The sequence below is a fragment of the Falco naumanni genome, chromosome 2 (genome assembly GCF_017639655.2).
Source record: "Falco naumanni isolate bFalNau1 chromosome 2, bFalNau1.pat, whole genome shotgun sequence".
NCBI lineage: Eukaryota > Metazoa > Chordata > Aves > Falconiformes > Falconidae > Falco > Falco naumanni.
Window position 1 is genome coordinate 85399575 of NC_054055.1, and position 21280 is coordinate 85420854.

Sequence of the window (21280 nt, forward strand, 5' to 3'; positions counted from 1 at the left end):
TTGCACAAGGCAGAAAAGAGATGTGAAATTCTGCCAATGTTTTTGTCAATATATCAACTTATTTTGTTTCAGGGTGGGGGGTGGGGGTGGGGTGGGGGGATGGGGAAGCATTGTAATCACCATCCCTGGAGGTAATTAAAAGACGTGTAGATGTTGTGCTTAGGGATATGGTTTAGTGGTGGATTTGGCAGTGCTAGGTTAGCAGCTGGACTTGATGAATTTAAAGGTCTTTTCCAACCTAAATGATTCCATGGTTTTATGATTTGATTCCCTATGCAAAAACACTACTCCCAGTAGCTCAGGACAGAATACCAGTTACCATCGATAATCTAATCATTCTTCATTTGTTCCCTTCTTGAATCCTAATAAGATGAACACTTTCAATATCACCGTGGCTGTCTTACACCATTCCCACCCTACCATTTTTCAACCCTACCCTCCTCTCACTTGTACTTTGACTGTGGCACTATCTTAGGATCTGTGTGGCCTTTGTAGAGTGACTGCATTTTCTGTACTGCTCTACCCCTCTCCCTTAATTAAAGCACATTTGAAAACTCATTTTGTCAATGACACTTAAGGAAATCAGCTGACTTTATTGCCTGTGTGTTGATTTTATTAAAAATAAAAATGGAAGATAGGGTAAAATGTTGTAGGGAATACTTTAAGAACATTAAAAATGAGCATGGAAATTGATGGGGGGGGGAAATGGGGAAGCTACAAGAAACACCTTAATCTATAGAAATCCACGAGGAACAGACTTGCAATTAATGCACTACACATGATAATACCTGCATCAATGTTTGTTGCTGATTAAGACCAAAGATGCAGGTAGTATCTTTGTGTAACAGGACAGGATAAGTATCCTATACAGATACGTATCCTATACAGGACAGGTATAGTTATGGTCCTGTCTTCTTTTAAGCATACCAGTAATTACAAGGTAGGAGGTAAAAGTGCCATAAATTTGCATTTTTGCCTTGCAGTCACTGTAGATAGCTGAATAAAAAAAGACTCATTACAAAACAGAGTATAGGTTTGGAAAATTAATCTCTTTTCTTTTGCCTCTCCATATATGTGTGGAATACATGAACTTCCTGCCTTCTCCCTCTGGCTCCCAATTCCATGGATTGTCTTTTTTTACTCCTTTAACTTTGCTCAAGTTCTGGCTTACTTTAGTTTTGAGTGCACTTTTGCAGGTGAATAAATACAGAGAAATGTGGTTTTGTGGAAAATAATTTTGTTTTAATATCTTTAGTGTTTCTGTTTCAACAGGCTCCTGTTCCTAAGAGCAAAGATGCTAGTCTTCACATTCTTCACTGATTTTCACATCAGATCTAACTGATGGTTAGATAAGTCTGACTGTACCTTAAAAAGGATACATTCTGACTGTAACTCTCATAACAGTTCCCCTTCTGCCTTAGTTTTATATTCTAAAATGTCATTGCAAAGTGCTTCTGCACTGTTAAAGAGCTGTTGTGCTCTATTACACAAGTGGCTAAGTGATATATATCCGTATGTGTTTATGAGCATGTGTATGTATCTACTCATATGTATACAAATATGGATTGTGTATCAGAAAAGGTGTTTCTTGTTTTGTGTAAAAATGCAGGAAGGTTTTAATTGTTTTTTTCTGTAAAATTTTAGCAAATTCTGGACAAAAATAACTTTCAAAGAAATGACAGTCACATTCGTAATTTTCACTTATAGTGGCACTAGATATATGTTTAATATTTTTCCTCCCCAAGCTAGTCCAGCATTCCCAGGGAGGGCTGAAAGATGAGAGTAGTGTGCAGAGCTGCAGAGAAATGCTGTGGGAGTGGATAAATCTGCATGACCCTGGACATGTTCCAACTACCGCTCTGTAATGTGCTCCAGCAGCTGCTGGCAAAGCTATCGGTTGCTCCTTGAAAGTCACCTATCATAATCCTGATTCCACAGTACCACTTCATGTAGCCAGTCACTGAAGCAGCTTGTGTACTGGACATTCAGACTGGATATAACCAGTCCAAGTTGCTTATTTCTGCTGATTGCATGGCAGCAAAAGCAGATGTAATCCAGAGCCAGGAAGCAGACAACTTGAAAACAGAATGCAAAGTTCAGAGCATGAAGGATAAAAGCTAAGTAGGGTACTTTTTAATAAACAAACAGAAAAAAAAGGAAAAAAAAACCCATCACAAACCATGATAACGCAACAAACCATAAACAGAAAAACACAGAAAGGCATAAATAGTAAAAATAAAGAAGGCTGCAGTTTTCTCAACAATGGAGATACAGAAGATCTGTAGGACAGCTAACATTTTTAAGAGCCTCAAATGATGTAATAATATAGCCACATTCCTTTTTTGACCCTTCTTATAGGGCACTGTTCATTAATTCAAATTACATTTCCCAAAGTAAGTAAAATCCCCTGGTCTGCTGCCAGTTTGTCTCACATGAATGTGCGCTGTCAGCTGAGCACTCTCTCTCAGACTTTCTTTTCCTAATATTACTGGTCAATTTGTCCCTCTCCAGCTTCTCATGAAATGAGATTAACTGCTCCCTAAAAAGCATGAAGACACCCTGTTACAGGTCATCAATGTGGCAACCCAGCAACATGATTAACTTTGAGATCTATGAGAATAGATTCATAGAATGGTTTGAGTTGGAAGAAACCTTAAAGATCATCCAGTTCCACCCCCCGTGCCATGGGCAGGGACACCTTCCACTAGACCAAGCTGCTCAAAGCCCCATCCAGCCTGGCCTTGAGCACTGCCAGGGACGGGGCATCGACAGCTGCTCTGGGCAGCCTGTGCCAGTGTCTCACCACCCTCACTGTAAAGATTTTCTTCCTAATATCTAATCCAAATTTACCCTTTTCAGTTTAAAACTGTTACCTCTTGCCCGATCACTACACTCCCTAACAAAGAGTCCCTCCCCATTTTTCCTGTAGGCCCCCTTTAGTACTGGAGAGCCAATACAAGGTCTTGCTGTAGCCTTCTCTTCTCCAGGCTGAACAACCCCACCTCTCTCAGCCTGTCTTCATAGCAGAAGTGCTCCAGCCCTCTGAGCATCTTCATGGCCCTCCTCTGGACTCTCTTGAACAGGTCCATGTCCTTCTGATGTTGGGGGTCCCAGAGCTGAACACAGTACTCCAGGTGGAGTCTCATGAGAGCGGAGTAGAGGGCATGAATCCCCTCCCTCGACCCTGGCCACACTTCTTTTGACGCAACCCAGGATAAGCTTGGCTTTTATGGGCTGCAGGTGCACATTGCTGGGTCACGTTAAGCTTCTCATCAACAAAGACCCCCAAGTCCTTCTCCTTTTTGCTCTCAATCCATTCTCCACCCAGACTGTATTGATACTGGGGTTTGCCCTGGCCCAGATGTAGGACTTTGTACTTGGCCTTGCTGAATGTCATAAGGTTCTCACAGGCCCACCTCTCAAGCCTGTCAGGGTCCCTCTGGATGGCATCCCTTCCATCCAGCGTGTTGACTACACCACAGAGCTTTGTGGCAAACTTGCTGAGACTCAATGCCACTGTCCATTTTCACCAACAAATAAGTTGAACAGCAGCGGTCCCAGTATGGACCCCTGAGGAAAGTAACTTGTCACCGGTCTTCACTTGAACATTGAGCTGTTAACCACAATTCTTTGAGTGTGAACATCCAGCCAATTCCTTATCCACAGAGCTGTCCACCTGTCAAATCCATGTCTCACCAGTTTAGAGAGAAGGATGTCATGTGGGACAGTGTCAAAAAAATTGGGGTTTTTTGACAATGTCAGAAACTTGTTAATAACCACATAGTGACCAAAAAAGCTACCTGGTGGGGCTTGCTCTATATACCGCATTTGGGTTTTTTCCACCCCGCTTCCAGTAATTTTAAATGTTTTTACTTAGAAGAAGAACAAGAGAAAGGCATTTCATCCTAACTGAAGCTGGCATTTTAAAACATCTAGGAATATGTCTACACAAAATTACTTCAAGAAATAAAAATAAATACCGGGTATCTTTTAAATATTTTTTTTCTGAGAGGTTTTTGGGGTGTATGTTTTTTGGTTTTGGGTTTTTTTGTTTGTTTTTATTTTTTTTAACTGTCCAACACTGTCTGTATTGTCAGTAAGTAGGGGAAGGAAGATAGACAGGGTTGCCAAGCTACTAACTGGAAGAAACTCGAGACTCCTGAAGGGAGGAGGGAGGTGACCTTGAAGTTCAGCTGTTGCTTGTGGTGAGAGGAGTTTTAACAGGGAGGAGGTTCTTATGTTATAACAGAATATTTGTCTGCCTCTCAAGGTTTCTTTCTTGAAAAGTAATGTGCTTAGATAATTTACTTATTTCTTTATCTGATAATCCATTAAAAAAAATGGTGAAACTAACAAGACATCACATTAAAAAAAGTAGAAAAAAAAAGCTGAAAAGATGGATAATTTCATATGTTTGTATACTAGTTTGCAAGTTTTTTCTTTCTGAGAAAGATCGTATTGGCATTTCTGAATATGTGAAGGATTGTAGGTTTTGAGCTTATTATATAACATAAAAGAAATTATAAATATTAAAAAAATAACTGAATTTTATGCTTTGAAGTATGAACTGCTCTACTAAGCTGTCCTGTTCTTTTATTTCTCTCTTTTTTTTTTTTTTTTCACTGTAATTAGCCAAGGAATTCACATCTCCTTCTTCAGTATTGTTATCAACCTTCTGTGATCTCTGGACAAAGAATATGTTAGAGAAACATGTGGTGAGAAATATCTTGATCATACCTTGGCAGAAGTAGTTATGCCATAGTAAGTGGAAAAAATATGTAGAACTATAAGCGTAAGGTTTTGGAAGCAGAAAACAAAAAAAAAATTCAGTTCTCTGCTTTTGTCACAATGCCCAGGATAGCAGAGGAGATATATCTTTAAGTTCCACAGAAATACAGTCTATATCCAGGCAGTGCAGAATTATAAAAGATGTTTCAAAGTAGTTGTACTTATTTTATGTGGCAACAGGGATCCTGCAACAGCTGGACATCATTTTTTAGTCAAAGCTATTTCAGGCAACATTTTATGTTTAAGAACTGTTAAGTAAGCTAAACTGGTTTTGTTTCAAACTGGTACAAAGTTCTCTTGGAAGATCTAGGGTCTGCTCTGCTATAATGAGAAAACCTTGCAGATGAAATAGCTTTAAATGGATTTTAAATTATCTCTTCTAACAGCAAAATATGTTTGTTTGGGTTTTTATTTTATATTATACCTGTATAATACTTAATATATTAAAGACAAAAAAAAATTACCCGAAAGATAGAAAATATGCAACTGCAGATTAAGGTTTTTCTTTCTATTTGTTGAGGCCTGATTAATATCAACTTTGTTTGACAGCCATACTGTAGTTCTTGTACACTGTGATGCCTTTTGGAAACACAAGGAGGTCCACAAACTCATTAGTCATGTTTGTCCAAGATGCTCACATTACAAAGAACATTTTTTATCTCCTCGCTTTTCCTAGTTATCTTAGCCAAGTCTAGCACTATATCATGTCATCTTCCCGACTATATCTTTTAAGTGCCTGTTTTCATACTGTCCTTAATAATGCTTTCAAAAAGAAATTATTTTCAAGCCTTGCTCTGGAAATTTTCCTTTTGAAGTTTTGAATGACTTTCAGCTGGTCTCTTAGCTAACACACTTCACAGCCAAGCATAAGGAATCTTCCAGGTAGAGAAGATGCTTATAGGAAATACAGACGAAAATTTTGTCAGTACTATATTTGAACAGATGAAGGGTTCTCAGAGACTTCTTGTTTTGTCAGAATACAGATTACCAATATCTAAATCTAGATATTTATTCCCTGTACCTTTTGGCTAGAAGCATATTGACATAGATGATGCTTTTAGCATACTACAGACCTTAAGCTGATACCTATAATGTTTGTTCAGTGATGGATGGATGAATTAAATGGTGAATTCATGTTAGTATGTTGGTTTTATTGCTGTGATTATGCTATTTGGGAGTATTTTTTATTTCTCTCATTTTTAGGTTGTCATTTTATACACAGTGTTTCATGCTTCAGCTCAAGGAGTTAAGATTTCTTTAGTGGTTTTCATTAGTGCTGCATCCTGCAGTTTTCATCCACGGGGATTTGACTGAATCATGCTTTAAACTATCACTTGCTAGTCAAACAGCAGTGCAAAACATGGGGCAATCAGATGAATGTAATAATATGGATTACATTTAATTCTTGAATATTCTGCAATACTAAATGCTCGCAGAAGTTCTTTCTGGTCACCTTCCCCATAAACATACACTTTGGGAGGTTTTGCTTCAGTGAGCACCATTTTTTCTTCCCCTGTCAGAAAGTCAGGCTTGGTGAGTATTGCTGGCAAAATACCAACTCCTAAGCCAACTACTGTCCAGTAAACTCACATTTAAAATAATTTAAATCACTTTTTCTTGGTAAGTTTTACTTCATAAAGGGAAGGAAAGGAACTTTGTCTCTTTGAACAGAAAGGGCCAAACAGTGAATGAAGGCTGGCAAGAAACCCAGAAGACTGTTTCTTTGCAATCATGCCCTTTGCTGTTACTGGTCTAAGAAAGGCCAAGTTTGATAAGATTTTGTCTTACCTCTATTCCTAGGGAAAAGACACATTCCTAGTCTAGCCCTGCTTTTATAAGCGGACCCCCTATTACTCAGCAAGTAGCAAATGATTCACTCCTCTACACTGAACCTAGGTTTACAAGCCCTACATGCTCACCCTGAATGGCTCTGTGTAAACTTTTCCACACAAGAGCAGAAGGCAGAGATTCTCTTTCAGTAACTCCCTCTGCATAGTGACAGCTCCCCAAATGGTGGCCTCTTTCCCATGCACCACCCCAGCCTCACTATTATTCAGTTTCAATTGCTGTTTCAGCATTCTGTTCAGCTTGCTTTCAGACATTATTCTGTTCAGTTGAGCTCAGAATTTGTCCTTGATTCACAGCTCAAATAGTCAGGTAGTCATACAGATATCCTTAGATAAGTGATCTATTGAGCTACTTTATGATAAGATAGACAGACATCAATGGATATAAAGATAGAGAAAAAGATAGATATGGATATTTATAGATATGCACCATCTTCCCTTGTGCAATTCTATAAATGGTTAAGAGATGTAAGAGATAATTAAATATACCATAACGTGATGCTTGATATTCCAGCAAAATATTTCAGCCAGGAACCATCCTCCTAGAACTCTTATTCAAACAGAAACCAACAAACTACTTTAAACATACTGTCAGGAGAGTTTCCTCTGATATTTTAAGATGATTCTACGTTATGGTAGTCAAGGCACTTCCATTAACGGAGCTAACAAATATTTATGTATTTAATGTATTTTGGGATGTCTATTCCAGTTACAGTGTGAAAGGCTTGATCTGCTGTCTGACAGCTGCTAAAAGTGTGTTACAAAATCAAGCCTTGAGCCTTGATGGGACTTTGTGCACCATCCCACATTCAATATCTGACCCCTCTTCACTTGGGGTGCAATTTTAGTTCTGTCCCTCAGGTCTGGTTTGGTTAGTTGCCTGAAGTTACAGCTCAGAAAGGCAGTGGAGAAGCGACATCTTTAAAACACCATGCTGCCAGACAGCTTGTGGTTGGAACTGAGAAGAGAACAGTTATAAAAAAGAGGCCTCATCTTTTCCATAGAGTGCATGAAAGTGATGTTTGACAGCGTAGAATAATGGGGCAAGGGTGGGTTGGCAGAACAAGTTGAGTTTTTTTAAGGGGAAACTGCAGCACTCATTATTCACTTAGGAATAAACTATTTCAAATACACCAGGAAAAAAGGCAGTTTTTCTTCAGTTCTTTGCCTGTATAAAGCAGGCCAAACGCAAACACACTACAGTGAATAGAATCTGCACTCTTCAGTTAAAACATTGAATGCTCTTCGCTGTTCTACTTTAACAAGTTTTATCCATTGTTAGTGAATAGCTTCCAATTCATTGCTAGCTTCTTTCTGTTGATTTGAAGAGTAATTCTTCATAGTTACATTGTATAAGAAGAACATGTCCCACTGCTTTTAGGGACAGGATAAAACAATCTGAACAGCAGGAGAGGCGATAGTTCAATTAGCAACACTGGCAACTTCTTTGGAATGGCAACATTGCTAGAGCCCAAGAGTTTGCTGGCACTGAGATGTCTCTTGTGAGGAGGAAGCATAGATTCCTTGGTACAGTTTTGTAGAATAGCATGACAGACAACAAAATGGGTATCCAAGCTGGGAAACTAAAAACACAGTACAAAGCCTTTCTACACTATGGGACTGTGCTGAAAGTTTTTTCTTAACAAGAACAGCAAGAGTTTGCTAGGCAATCATTTGCTGTTTTCAGTACATTCATTAAAGAAAGTCTGTCTTTTTGTCAACTTTTCAGATTTATTTTTTTAACCTGTGTTCCTGTAAATTTGCTTTTTTTTTTTTTTTTTTTTTTTTTTTTAAGGGTAGCCAAGTTTCTTGGTTTCTTTTATCTCTGTTGTCATTCTCCTTACTGAATGAATAAAAGAAGTGTGTTTCAGGAGCATCTTCTCAATAATACATCTCCATCAGAGTTTTTACTTTGAAAGTAAATAAATTTTCAAAATGTCTTTTAATGAATAAATATGGTTATGAATGCTGGTCTCATGAAATAGAACTTAAATTTAGTAATCTGCATAAATACTCCAGTAATCTGCATAAATACTCCCAAAATGTATCTCTTCTGTAATTAATATGTTGACATTTTAGGAGGAAGGAAATATTGCCTTTCTATAAAGCCACAGTCAGTGAAAACAATTTTAAGTTCTATTCTGGGTTCCTATTCCAGATTCCCATTGTGATGTCTCTTTGTGCTTCAGTTTTTTTAAGCACTGAGTTATTAAGTAATTTTAAAATTATTTGTGGTTGGAAGGTAACCACACAATGTAACCATCAGTGACAAAGAAACCATTGAGGTGCAGGAGCATGTCCAGAGAAGGGCAACGGAGATGGTGAAGGGTCTGGAGCACAAGTCTTGTGAGGAGCAGTTGAGGGAACAGGAGTTACTTAGTCCAGAGAGGAAAGGAAATTCAGGGGAGACCTTACTGTTCTCTACAACCACCTGTAAGGAAGTTGTAGCAAGGTGGATGTCAGTCTCTTCTCCCATGTAATAAGTGATAGGAAAAGAGGAAATGGCCTCAAGTAGTGCCAGGGGAGGTTTAGATTGGATATTAAGAAAAGATTTTTCACTGAAGGGTTTGTCAAGTACTGGAACAGGCTGCCCAGAGAGCTGGTGGAATCACCATCCCTGGAGGTGTTTAAATAACACACTTAGGAACATAGTTAAGTGGTGGACTTGGCAGATCTAGGTTAGTGGTTGGACTTGATGATCTTAAAGGTCTTTTCCAGCCTAAATGATTCTATATGATCCTGTATCTCATCTCTTTAAGGGATGAAATTGTGTGAAAATTAAGTTCCTCCAGATCCTCTAAAAGCTCCTGAATTCTGTGGTCAGGTCTGAAAAAAAGGTCTAAAATCTGGACTACACCAGCATGCTTTCAAATAGGAGTTTCATCTGCAGAGATCCTGCAGGTTATAGCATTTCCTTCCATAGGAAGGGGCGTGTTGGTAGGGAACACGAACGCACAAAGTTGTTGCTTTGGAACAGGAAGTAGTTTTAATCGCTCTTAAGGTGAAACCTTTCAAAATTTAATAAAACATTTTTACAAATGCCAATTAGTTGTCTTTGCTATTTTCACCTTTCAGAAATAGATTTAATTCTGCCAACTAAGTTACCAAATAATTGTAGATCATAACTTTATTTGTTAGAATATTCTCTAAGACAATGAAAGCATATTTGAGAAAAAACAGAGTGGGCTTTTTTTATTAAGGCTTTTCCAAATGGGATATGAGCTAGGCAGAAAATGAAGGTTTAGAGATAACATTTATAGTATAAATTCATTTTTATAAATAAAAGTGTATTTGTTTCTGAAAATAACTTTTAGACAATATTTGACTCTACCTTATTGTAAGCTGGAACACAGAATACAGTATAAACTATGGAATTGTATTATGATTAATTCTTTCCATACAGGATAGCATTTAACTTACAAAATTTTACAATTCAAAGTTGTTGGAATAAGACATCTACGCTTAGCAGCAGTTACCACAAAAACAAATTTCAGCTATGTTAATTTCCAGAAGAATTTTCAAAAATTACTGATGCATTTCAGATGTTGTAATTGCAGAGTACTGTTGATCCTTCTGGCAATCACTACTGTACTGCTTTTGATGTGGACTTTCAGGCAGTTATGAGGTTAAAAAACAATCTCGAAGGAAATGAGAATTCCTTTGGCCTATAGGACGTTTTGTTCATTCCTTCTAATTATGGGGCTGCAGTACATGGAGTTTTTGAGATGATCAATACTTTGAAAACTCTGTGCTGTTTTATCATCTGTGCTGAGTCTCATGAAAAATTAACACTTTTTACCAGCACCTGAACCAAATCAATAGTTAAGGTAATGAATTCTTGCTATTTGACAGATCATTTTATTACACAGGTAAAATTTGGGGACTACATGGCTCATAAGATCTTATTCTTGGTGAACTGAGAATTGCAGGTAATTAAATATTTATAGTGCTTGCATTGAAGGGATTCAGATTATTCTCTTGCTTTAGGACAGATTGAGTTGAGATATTTAGAGTAACCCTTTGTGACTTAATACACTGTGACACGGCACAGCTATCCCAAACAGATCCTATCTGTAACATAAAAAGTTATATTTTACAGATACATATTTACAAATAAATCAATACTCCACCCTTTAAAAGACTGTGATTTGGAGAAATAATAAAAAAAAATTCTGTGGCTAAAGCTTGGGCCTTAGAAGCAAAAGCGTTGGGTTTGAGTCCTGTTTATAGCCTCGATGTTTCATTTCTTCCTCTAGATAATGATACCAAGGTTTCTTGTCACACAGTTCAGTAATAGACTAGAGTTTTACTCAGCACTTAGAACTGTGACACTTTAATTTGTGTTAGGTCTTACAGGCATTATTAAAATAACAGTTTTAACTATTGTTCTTACTCTTGAAAGAGATCAAGTAGTTTGGTATGTATGCATCACTTAGTTATTTTGAAAGTAAGGCTGAGTATGGGATAATTTGCTTCACGTTGACCTTCACTCCTTGTCTAGATGATTGCCTCATCTCCTGGGGGATTAATGAACTGCCACCTATGCTCTGGTCCCCGTGTTCCCAAGTGCATGCTTCAGCAAGTTTGGTCAGACACACTCTTTGAGTCCTGCTGAAAGTGTAATGCAGGTATTCCCATGGTGGTGAGGAATTCTACATACATGCAGAACATAGCTGGGTACCTACATCGCGTTGCCTTCTCATATATTGTCTACAATCCGTTTGTTGCAGTGATTATATCACTAAGATGATCAAAGGGACCCAAAACAAAACAGTTTTCAAAGTTAACTGAAAAACTTTAATTTTGAAACATGGATGGTTACCTCAATATAGAAAACTGATGTTTGGCCACTTATTTGAATGCTCTTTCTACAGCTGCCTACAGTAGGAGCTTGGTGGGGTTTATTTTGTTGTCTTCCTTTCATTTTATTTAGTCTTTTATACCAGGGAAAATGATGCAGTGACACCGCCTTTGTACAAAACTACAAATTTGTATGTCATCTGAAGAAATTATCTTGACCGTGATAATAAAAATAAGTATTTAAAAGTGGAGATAGAGGAGATAGAGAGCTTTTTGTGTCAAACATTAGTGAAAGGAAAACAAATGCAAGAAATGGCAAATAAAATGTTAAAGCTGGGGTTTTAATCACCAGTGAGACCTGTGAGTTGACTTAAAAGTGCAAATGCAAGCACCGAGGCAGTAGTTTCCTAATTCTAAAAGAGATTTTAAGGTAAAGGCAAGAGGAAATTACATTAACAAGCTCATTCCCTTCAAACATATGAACAGAAGATGTTCTAGTCAGGTGCACATACCATGCATATCTAATAGTCTGTAGTCACTTACAATGTTTCTAGTAACTTCAAAATACATTGTCTAGCTTCTGCTTAATTATTTTGTTGTTTGGGCAAAGAAAACCACTTTCACTGACAAAGAAGAGTCACTTCCACCATGCAAGGATATTGCAATGTGGTTTTAATGTATATATCCCCCTCAAGTTTAATTTCTCTTCAAAAAAACAAGATTCCTAGTCAGTCAGGGAAGCGTGGGAATGTGCTTCAGCAGACTTGGGATCAACTCTAAGTACTGTCAGGGGCTTGCTAAATGCCTTTAGGGAAATCACCTTGCAGTCATCTCCTTATGTATGAAGTGCTTTCAGAGCTGCTGCTGAGTTCTGTATGATGCAAGTAGCATTATATTAACATACACTCTATTCCAATCAGGATGACAAAATTAAGTTTTGAAGATATTTTCTAAGCCTGTTTTATGCTTTAAGAGACAGTTTTAATACTGGCAGAGCAAAAGAGTAAGACTATCCCAGCAAAACAACTGACCATAATGTCACTATACATTAACAAATATACCCCTTAATTACTTTAAGATTAGTATAATGAGAAGGCTGCACAGGTGTTCTAATGCTTTATTTATTTTACAGGTTTTGCATTTTGAAAATACCCAAAAAAATGTTAATGGTGATCAATTGAAAATTAACTAACTGCTAATGACCACAAAGGTGGATAATTGGGTCCTTCAAAAAAAATTTTGAGAAGCTGATTTCTTGCTTAATTCTTTTAGAAATTATGGAATATATTTGGATATATATGGAATATATATGAATATAACTGATAAGGGCAGAAAAGACTATATAATAAACAGGAGTAAAATGTAAGAAAGGTCATAATTTTAGCATGTGGTAAACTGCAATCTAGATTTATCAATTAACAGAACATCACAATGAGACTGAAAATGAGAAGATAGTGCTGTATTTACTTTTACCTGGTTTTTTTTATAGGCGAACATTATTAATTCTCATGGATCTTTCCTTTATTTTTCACTGTCATGTATTTTCTTCTTGAAATTTCCATTTCCTCTAATCATTAAAAGATGTTTGTGTTTCAGTTCCATAAAGCAGTCTGTACACACCTGTTTCTACCTGAGTCAATGTATTAACTGTATCTTTCCCTCACACTGTATTTAGTTATGTACTATACAGCTACACCTTATCATGATGATCCTATAGTATATGTATTAGATGAATCTGTCAGGGAAACTCGTTCAGGGACAATCATAAGCAAAAATTAGAACCCTTAAAATACCTGCATTAATTTTACTATGTCTAAACACTGAATTTGTACATCTCTTCTGTGGCAAACATCATAGGTAGAGTGATAATCCTGTGAATAATGTATGAGAAAAATGAAAAGCAAAATGAACTGTATAATTTCCTCTGATACACTGTATCTAATATTTGTGTGAACATACAGTCTACATGTGAAAACCTTCTGATTCTTACTGTATATCTGCATAATTGTACCTCTGTAAGGGCACCATAAGTCTGCATAAATCAGTGGTGATTTAGGTAGTATTTGGGTTTAGGAAGGCACTGAAAATAACAGACACTACAGTGATCCCTAATGCTACTATAATACTTATCAAAGAGTTACACTAGGAAATCAAACAAATGTTGCCCTGTTTTATACTATTGTATAACTGTGTGGAAAAGGTGGCAATGAAGCCAAGCAGATGTGCAACCAAATGCTCTATCACTGAATTTTTGCAAGCAGTTGCACTTAATTGTGATGTAAACATGGTACACGCTCTTTTTACCTCCCTTCTTTTGCCACCAACTTCCCCTCTCGTCCCATGTATTTTCATTACAGTATACGTCACAGCGCTAATGAGGAATGTCTTCCACAATGCACATCTTTATGATGTGCTGCACAAACACAGTTTTCAGGCAAAGATTTTCAAAAAGAGACATGTGAGTCACCATGCCTCAATTTACATCCAAAATCACGGCTAATCTTGGGAAAATAGCTACTAATACAGCTAGTGAAAAATCTTGGTTATATCAAGCCATAGACTTGACTCTAATCCATCTGGAAATGCTTGCTCTCTATTTACAATCATCCAGGAGTCGTTATTCTCTTCAATCCCTCATTCTTCTACCACCTCCTTTTTCTGGCAGCATTCCAACAGTTAAAAAATACTACAGATTTATTTAAATCCCATTTTCCAAAATGCAATGCAGTAATAGGAGTTTAATGAGGAACTTCATTATGTGTTCAACAGAGAGCTTTCTCACTGATCTTGCCACAAAAAAAGAATCTTCCCCTCATTATTGGTGTCTTTCTGACTCAGCTCGGCTTTCATGTAAAAATAACACTAAGCTCACAAACTTGTGATGGAATGGCAGTTATATTAGACACAATTTTATTACCTCTTAGCAGTTATTTTTAGAAACCACAGAACAGCTTTTAACATGAGTGGCAGAGTAGCAAAGACAGAAAACATTGTTTGTAGTTGGATTTCTTTGAGGACATATAGAAGTACCAACACTTACGGGAGATGGAAACAAAGGCTTAAAAGACAACTAGTATTAACCAAGGAATGTCTAAAACATCTGTATTGATTTTCTGAACAAACCTTGTCAATTTGACATTATTTTAATTTTGAAAGTGCTGATCGGAGATTTCTTGATGTAAAAACCTGCAGCAACTCTGGCCTTCACTGCAGATCATGAGAAGCCAGAACAGCATTAGATACGTTTCTCACTGCACACTCCTGAGTATGTGTTTTAATCACTCTGAGGATTTCCTCAGTTTCTGAGGAATTGATGTCTAAGGAAGTGACAGACTAGAGATTTTTATTTATTTATTTATTTATTTTATGGCTGGTGCAAAACAAAACCAAAACCAAAGATATTCTGTTTCTGAAAATTTTGAATCTTGTTTCATCCAATGTGCTATGGATTTGCACACAGTGACTTTGGTGTTCACTTAACTGACATTGCAAAAGTCAAAGGCAGGCAACACTCACTTTAAGAAATTCTGTAGCAGGATGCACCAACAAACCCTTCTGTTATGTTTTGTTCCTAAGATCTTTTCAGGAAGCCAGCAAGCTAACTTCCAGGGAAAATGAAAAGACAAGAAAGGAAGACCGTAAGTGTTTCCACATATCTAACAACAAAGCACAGTTAGTGCTGTGAGGTCAAAGTAATGTGATTTCTTAGTCTCGCAGGGATGAAAAAACTGCAGGTACTTACAAGGAGAAGTAAATTAAAACCATAATTAATGAAAATAAAAAATTTAGACATTCTTTAGGTTGTAGAGACTGAATCTTCTAATAAAATTTCCATAGGTCAGGACAGGGGGTGATCTCCATAAAATACATGAGGACATTTTAAACCATAATACTAAAGACTGAATGTTAATTCATAAACCCTATTCCATAGCGTAATGTTCTTTGTATTTTTATGGCTTACTTAACATAGTGCTGTTTGAAAGTTTAACTTCTATTGGTTTTAATCTCTGTTAATGAAGTATCACTTTAATAGTGAACATTTTTAATTTCTTAGAGCTCACATTTAGAATGTATTTGATTTTTTTGTGGTCAATGTTAAGTTCCTAAACTCATGTTTTACTCTTAAACACAAGTTGCCTGATCTGAAAGCTTTCTGAGCACCTACAAATTTTGGTAAATTCAGTTAGATTTGTGGGTTTTTAGCAATTCTGAAAAAAATAAGTTACCATTATTTTGGTGCTTAATGATGGATTTGAAGACCTGAATAAAGACAAGGTTGTTAAATTTTCTTAAATAAACTAATGTAAATGTACTAATCACCACGTTGTTATACTAACAATCAGGAACTACAAAAATCAGAGAAACTCATACTTGAGAAAATTATTTTTAAAGGCATAAAAATAGTAGCTGCTGCACAACAATCATTCTAGTTAGTCAACAGGCATTTAAATATAGTACTATAAGTTAAGAACCTGACTGAAACAGTGTCATGTCAGAAGACACATCCCAGCAAATAAATTGTCCATTGCTATTATCTATTTTTGATGTAAATTTGGATTGCATTTGGGATGACTTGATATAATTTGGACATCTGTGGATAAAGCAAACAAATATTAACCACTGCCTCTTCTCCATTTTCTTCCATAGAGCTGAAATATATAATATAAAAACAAATTTCAAAAAACCCCAAACCTCCTAATCCAATGTTATCACAATAGCAGTGCTTTTTCATGAACACCCTCAAATATCCCCTTATGCACAATCTCCTTCCTCCTATTTTTCCTATCCCTTATTTTCCAGTTTTCAGTGTAACCCAATATGGTTCTTAGCCATTTCATACATTTTCTGTCATTTTTACATTCTCACCCTCAACTATTTAGACAAGACTTCTTATCAACTCCTTCTTTATACAAATCCTTATCTTAATTGATAGCATATTTTCTCATAAAGCATATCCCCACAGGTTGTGCTTGTTTTTCTTGGTTGACAGGTATGTCAAAAAGAACCTGTCTGGAATGCAAAAGAGACAGACATGTTTAGAGCAGCAAAGGAAGAGGAAGAAGAAAGACATGCTACAGACAGAAGAGACTTCTGGAGTAAGAAGGTGAGTTAAAGACAAGTAGAAGCTGAATGCAATGAGAAGTGGTGCTGCAGGCATCTGAGACTACATGAAGACAGAAGTGAGCAGCCTGACTTGGTTTCCTGTCAGTACCAGTTACAGCAGCATGCAACTGAATTAACAGGCTGCTATTTTCCATTTGTCTAAATGCAAACTTCAGAATTATATTTCTTAAATACAGGTCACTTGTATATACTTCGAAACAGTTGGATATTTCCATAGAAAATCCTTTTACCAAGACAGAAACTTGTAGAGTTTGGCTGGTGAACAAGCATTAGAAATCAGAGATCAGTCAGAAGGTTTCTTGCTGCCTTGAAACTGGAAACTACCAAAACCTGGTTTATGTTGGTTCGAAATGAAGAGTATTTTAAGGAAGACATGCAAAATGAGGAATTCTATTTTCAAGGGCATGTCTGAGCTCAATTTTCATGGAAGATCCAATTATGAACATGTGGAAATGAAAAGCTTGATGCCTGTAGATCCAGTGCCACAAATGTCTATCATAGACAGTATGATTCATCCTTGGGAACCTGCTGTAAATGAGACTGCTAGGACTAAGGACACAGATTTGTCAGAACTCTTGAAATTTAGATCCCTTTAAGATCTTATCTGCTTCTCTAAAAATGTCAACAATCTCCATTTCATGTCAGTATTCACTCTAAAACTGCATTGGTCTCATGAAATAGGAAGAACCTTTATGTAAGAGGTCTTGTTGTACATGATTTCTTGATGTCTCTGATGATGTCCAGGTGTCCCTGCTTGAACATGGAGGTTGGACCAGGTGACCTCCAGAGGTCTAACCTCAACTATTCTGTGATTCTGAGATACAATAGGAAGGAAGTAATCCATGGTAACAAGAAGAGGTATCCATTCTCTGTCTGAGTCAGTGTTTAGGCCCTGTGTTCCAGACATCCCCAAGAAGTTAACAGAATTCAGTGCCTGCAAGAGCACACAAGTGTTCTCAGAAAGAGTCCTTGGCTTAAGCTGAAATCTTACTCCTGGTGTGGCAGAAGTCAAAAATTGCAAGTTGGAGATTGCTTCCTTTTTCTTAATAGAAAGCAACAGTAATTTTTTCTCAAGTAAAAAATAAAGGAATTCCTGAAGATATTTTTAAAGAAATAAATGTTTAACAGGCATGTAAAACAGATGTCCTATAGAAGCTTTAGTTTCTACCAAGCAGCCAATGGTGGGATGTAGTTATGGTTACCAAATAGCTGAAGATAAGCATAGAGGTAGATGTATACTGTTTCTTTTGTCTCCTGGGGGAAAAAATGACAAAACATAAATATTTTACAAAACTTTTCAGTCCTGCTTACATAAATTGCCTGGCATTTAAGAAGCTTAAGATCTAATTAATTTTTTTTTATTCCCTTCCCTTTTAAATTGGGAAACTTTCTGCTCATATAGGCAGTTTTAAAACTATATTTTGTAAGTTATTTTTAAAATGGTACTTTTAGTAACTCAAGAGTACCTAAAATACCTGATAGAGTACAGTGAGACTGTAAGTAAAATTAAACAGTAAAAATTCAAAACAGGGATTTTCATAATTTTGCATTAGAACTAACAGAATAACTTCAAATTCCATTTCAGACTCACCATGTCATATTTCAAGAGTACTGTTAACACCTGAAAAAACTTGGATGAAATCAGACACTTTTGTCAGCGTAGCTTACACGTTCTCTGCACATTTGTCAAGATAAACTATATATATTTATACTGTATGATAGCACCATATAACAAGTCATACCAAACACCATGCTTTCTTTATGCTTTATGTTTTTTTTGTAGCAGGAGACTTTCAATAAATAAAAGGGCTTACATTTAAAAATACTAGGCCAGGTGAGCAGCCTACAGAGTGCATATGGTTCATGGCACCATTGTGTATGTCCTGGTGACTTCTCTACTGTGGATTCTCCCAGGCGTTACTGACAGTGAATAAAAGCCATCAATTTGTTGTGCAACTTGTGAGCCTGCACATGAAATCTCTAGGTTTCTTGAATTACCTCCTGCATCCATGTTGGAAGGGGCTGCTGTTTGACTTCAGAAAGTGATCAGCCAGGCAAGATAGGGAAGAGATATAAGGAGGCACAGACAAATAGGAAAGGGACATACTTTACGGAGAAGAGGCATATGGTAATGAAATAATGTGTCTAAGATCTTCTGAGCTGTGTAAATCAGAAAAATAAGCAAACCAGACTTTGCTCCTGTGCTCTGGCCATAAAATATTTCTCACCTCTCCTAGGTTTTCCCCTGAAACCTTTTCCTCCAATAGATGATTTTTTCCTTCTTATAAACATGCAATGAATGGAAATTTTATATTCTGCCTTCAACAAGTATCAGATACCTGTTAATGCTAATAAAAGCCGTGACAATCCCTTGACATTCTCCATTCCTTTGATATATGGAAAGCCCTATTTCACATGCCATCAAACATCAATATAGATGTTAACATTATCAGGTACAAAATATTCATTAAATTTCTTTTCCTGAAAAGTTTTGCAATGACTGCTATTGTTTCTGCTGCAGAAAGAGTCTGTATGATGATGGTGCTCTCTGTGATGGATGGCAGAATGTCAGGTAACTTCAACAGGCACTGACATTACAGGTGATCAAATTAATAGTGGTATGTTCGTGTAGTTTGAGGTTCTGTGGCAGTGGCAGCTCTCCCTTTGACATCAGTGGTAGAACAAACCTAACCTTAGAGGATAAAAGAGACTGATCTCAGTCTTGGTGTTAGCATTAACGCCACCTCTCTCTGGCAGAACAGCCTGCACTGCTGTATAATTAATTTATAAAGATACAGTAGCCTGTTTAATCACACCAAGTGTCAATGTTGGCATTTTACTTGATCATGTAGATCCCCAAAAGACTAGAGCTTGTTTTGCTCCATGGCAGGATTTCAGTGCACAGACAGCTCTATAAGTATTCCCTCAAAGCTATACTGTCTATACAAATTGCTGCGTGCTTTCAGGTGCTGTAGTATGATGTCACAACACTTAAAGCAAGATACCAAAAGCAAGGATTGTGTTGGAGGGAAAAAGTAAACAATTTCAGGTCAAAATCAAGATTTCAGTTTTAAAAGGATCTCATCTTCAGTAAACCTGAGGAAGCAAGAAAGATGATCTTTTCAAAGGGACAGATTGAACCATCCTATGGGAATCTTATGTTGAAAGAGTTAATTTTTGCCCATTCTGCTACTCTGAGCCAAACCTAAAGTTCTAACACATTTTTTACAAATGCCTTCCTCAAAGAAATTCAGTGAGATCTTCAATAGGGAAAAAAAGAGGGCGGACACTAGATTTCTTTTTCTTTATGAAAGAATACAGTATTACTGGGATGAAAAAAAATAAATTAGCATGTGTGAGACTATACTGGCATTCATCCACCCAGTGACTGTTGTTTTACCCATATTTCAGTAATATGTCAATTGTTTGTCAACACTTTAAAAATACCAGGTCTATATAACCAACAATTAACATCCTAATTGTGGGAATGTAAATTCTGCAAACATTTGATTGATTTTGTTAGAAGGAAAAAGAAGAATAACAAAAAATATTGATAATCTGTGGACTTCTTACATTTGCAAAATTCCTATTTTCTCCTAAATTTTTCAGTACTCCTGGAAAGATTTCACCTTCAAAATACTTAATAGAACTAATGTTCATATGCAATTATTCAAATTGGAACTCCAAAACACAAGAATGCATATGCAGACAGATAAACACACCTGGAAACATATGTTTAAGTTGGTAATTACTATCCTCTTGAATAGAATGTTCATATATTGTGTGAACATCAGAGATTACTAAATTGCCTCCGTAATTTTTGCCAAATTTTTATCTACATCATCTTTTTTTGTTTTCTCTTGAGTAAAGTTTCCAAAATTAAATTATTTCAAAAGCAAGAGACTCAATAATACAAAAATAAATATAGGAATAGACAGAAATAGAGTCTTTTTGAGACTCAATTGATTTGCTAAGATAAACATTTTCTACTCATGATAGAGTATTTTTTTTCCAAATGTCTGTTTCATTAACATGGTCCAGAGTTGAACGAAAAGAATGTATAAAAAAATGCATATATTATAAAATAACAATGGAGAATATCTGCATCATATAGTTATACTGGAGCTCTACTCTCAGTCTATAAACTGCTGTAGTGGGGTCTAATGATATTTTTTGCATTAAACTTTGGATGTCTAATTGTTTTGCACATACCAGAGTTAATTTTTCTTTAGTCATTTTTACTTTCATTCTCCTTTGAATTACATAAATCCTGAGTTTGATGCTGAACACTTTCTTCAAGAAAGAAACCCATCCAAAATACAAAGAAAATACCACAGAGCTCACTGAAAGCAGAAATTTATGCAAGTACTACATCGTTTTTAAAACGTGTTTGGGAGTATTTTTTTATTTAGGTAAACACAATAAATATTGGTATGAACATCTGCTGAGAGACCTCCTCAAATCCCAGATCTCTTTGTCTTTTCATTTCTACTGTTCTTTCCTGGCCTTTATATAGCGAGGATATATTGATATTTCTGCCTAGACAGGAGGTGGTTACATGAGTAGAGCAGGGCACAAAGCTCAAACATTTAAAGGCATTTTCATGGGGAAAAAAAAACCCCAAACAAAATCAAACACCAAAAGACCACCTCCTAACCCTTTTCGTATAATTATTATTTATGGAAGGTTAAGACCCAGAAATGAATAATTACAAGGAATAT

At 36.4% G+C, this 21280-nt stretch overlaps 1 long non-coding RNA gene across 1 annotated transcript; it reads left to right on the forward strand.

The window, feature by feature from the left end:
• Nucleotides 1-1074: 1074 nt before the first annotated feature.
• LOC121082855 lies at nt 1075-18926 on the forward strand. Its single transcript, XR_005826153.1, has 3 exons — nt 1075-1196; nt 4633-4715; nt 16426-18926. It is a non-coding gene; the product is annotated as an uncharacterized LOC121082855 (long non-coding RNA).
• The last annotated feature ends 2354 nt before the right edge of the window (nt 18927-21280 follow it).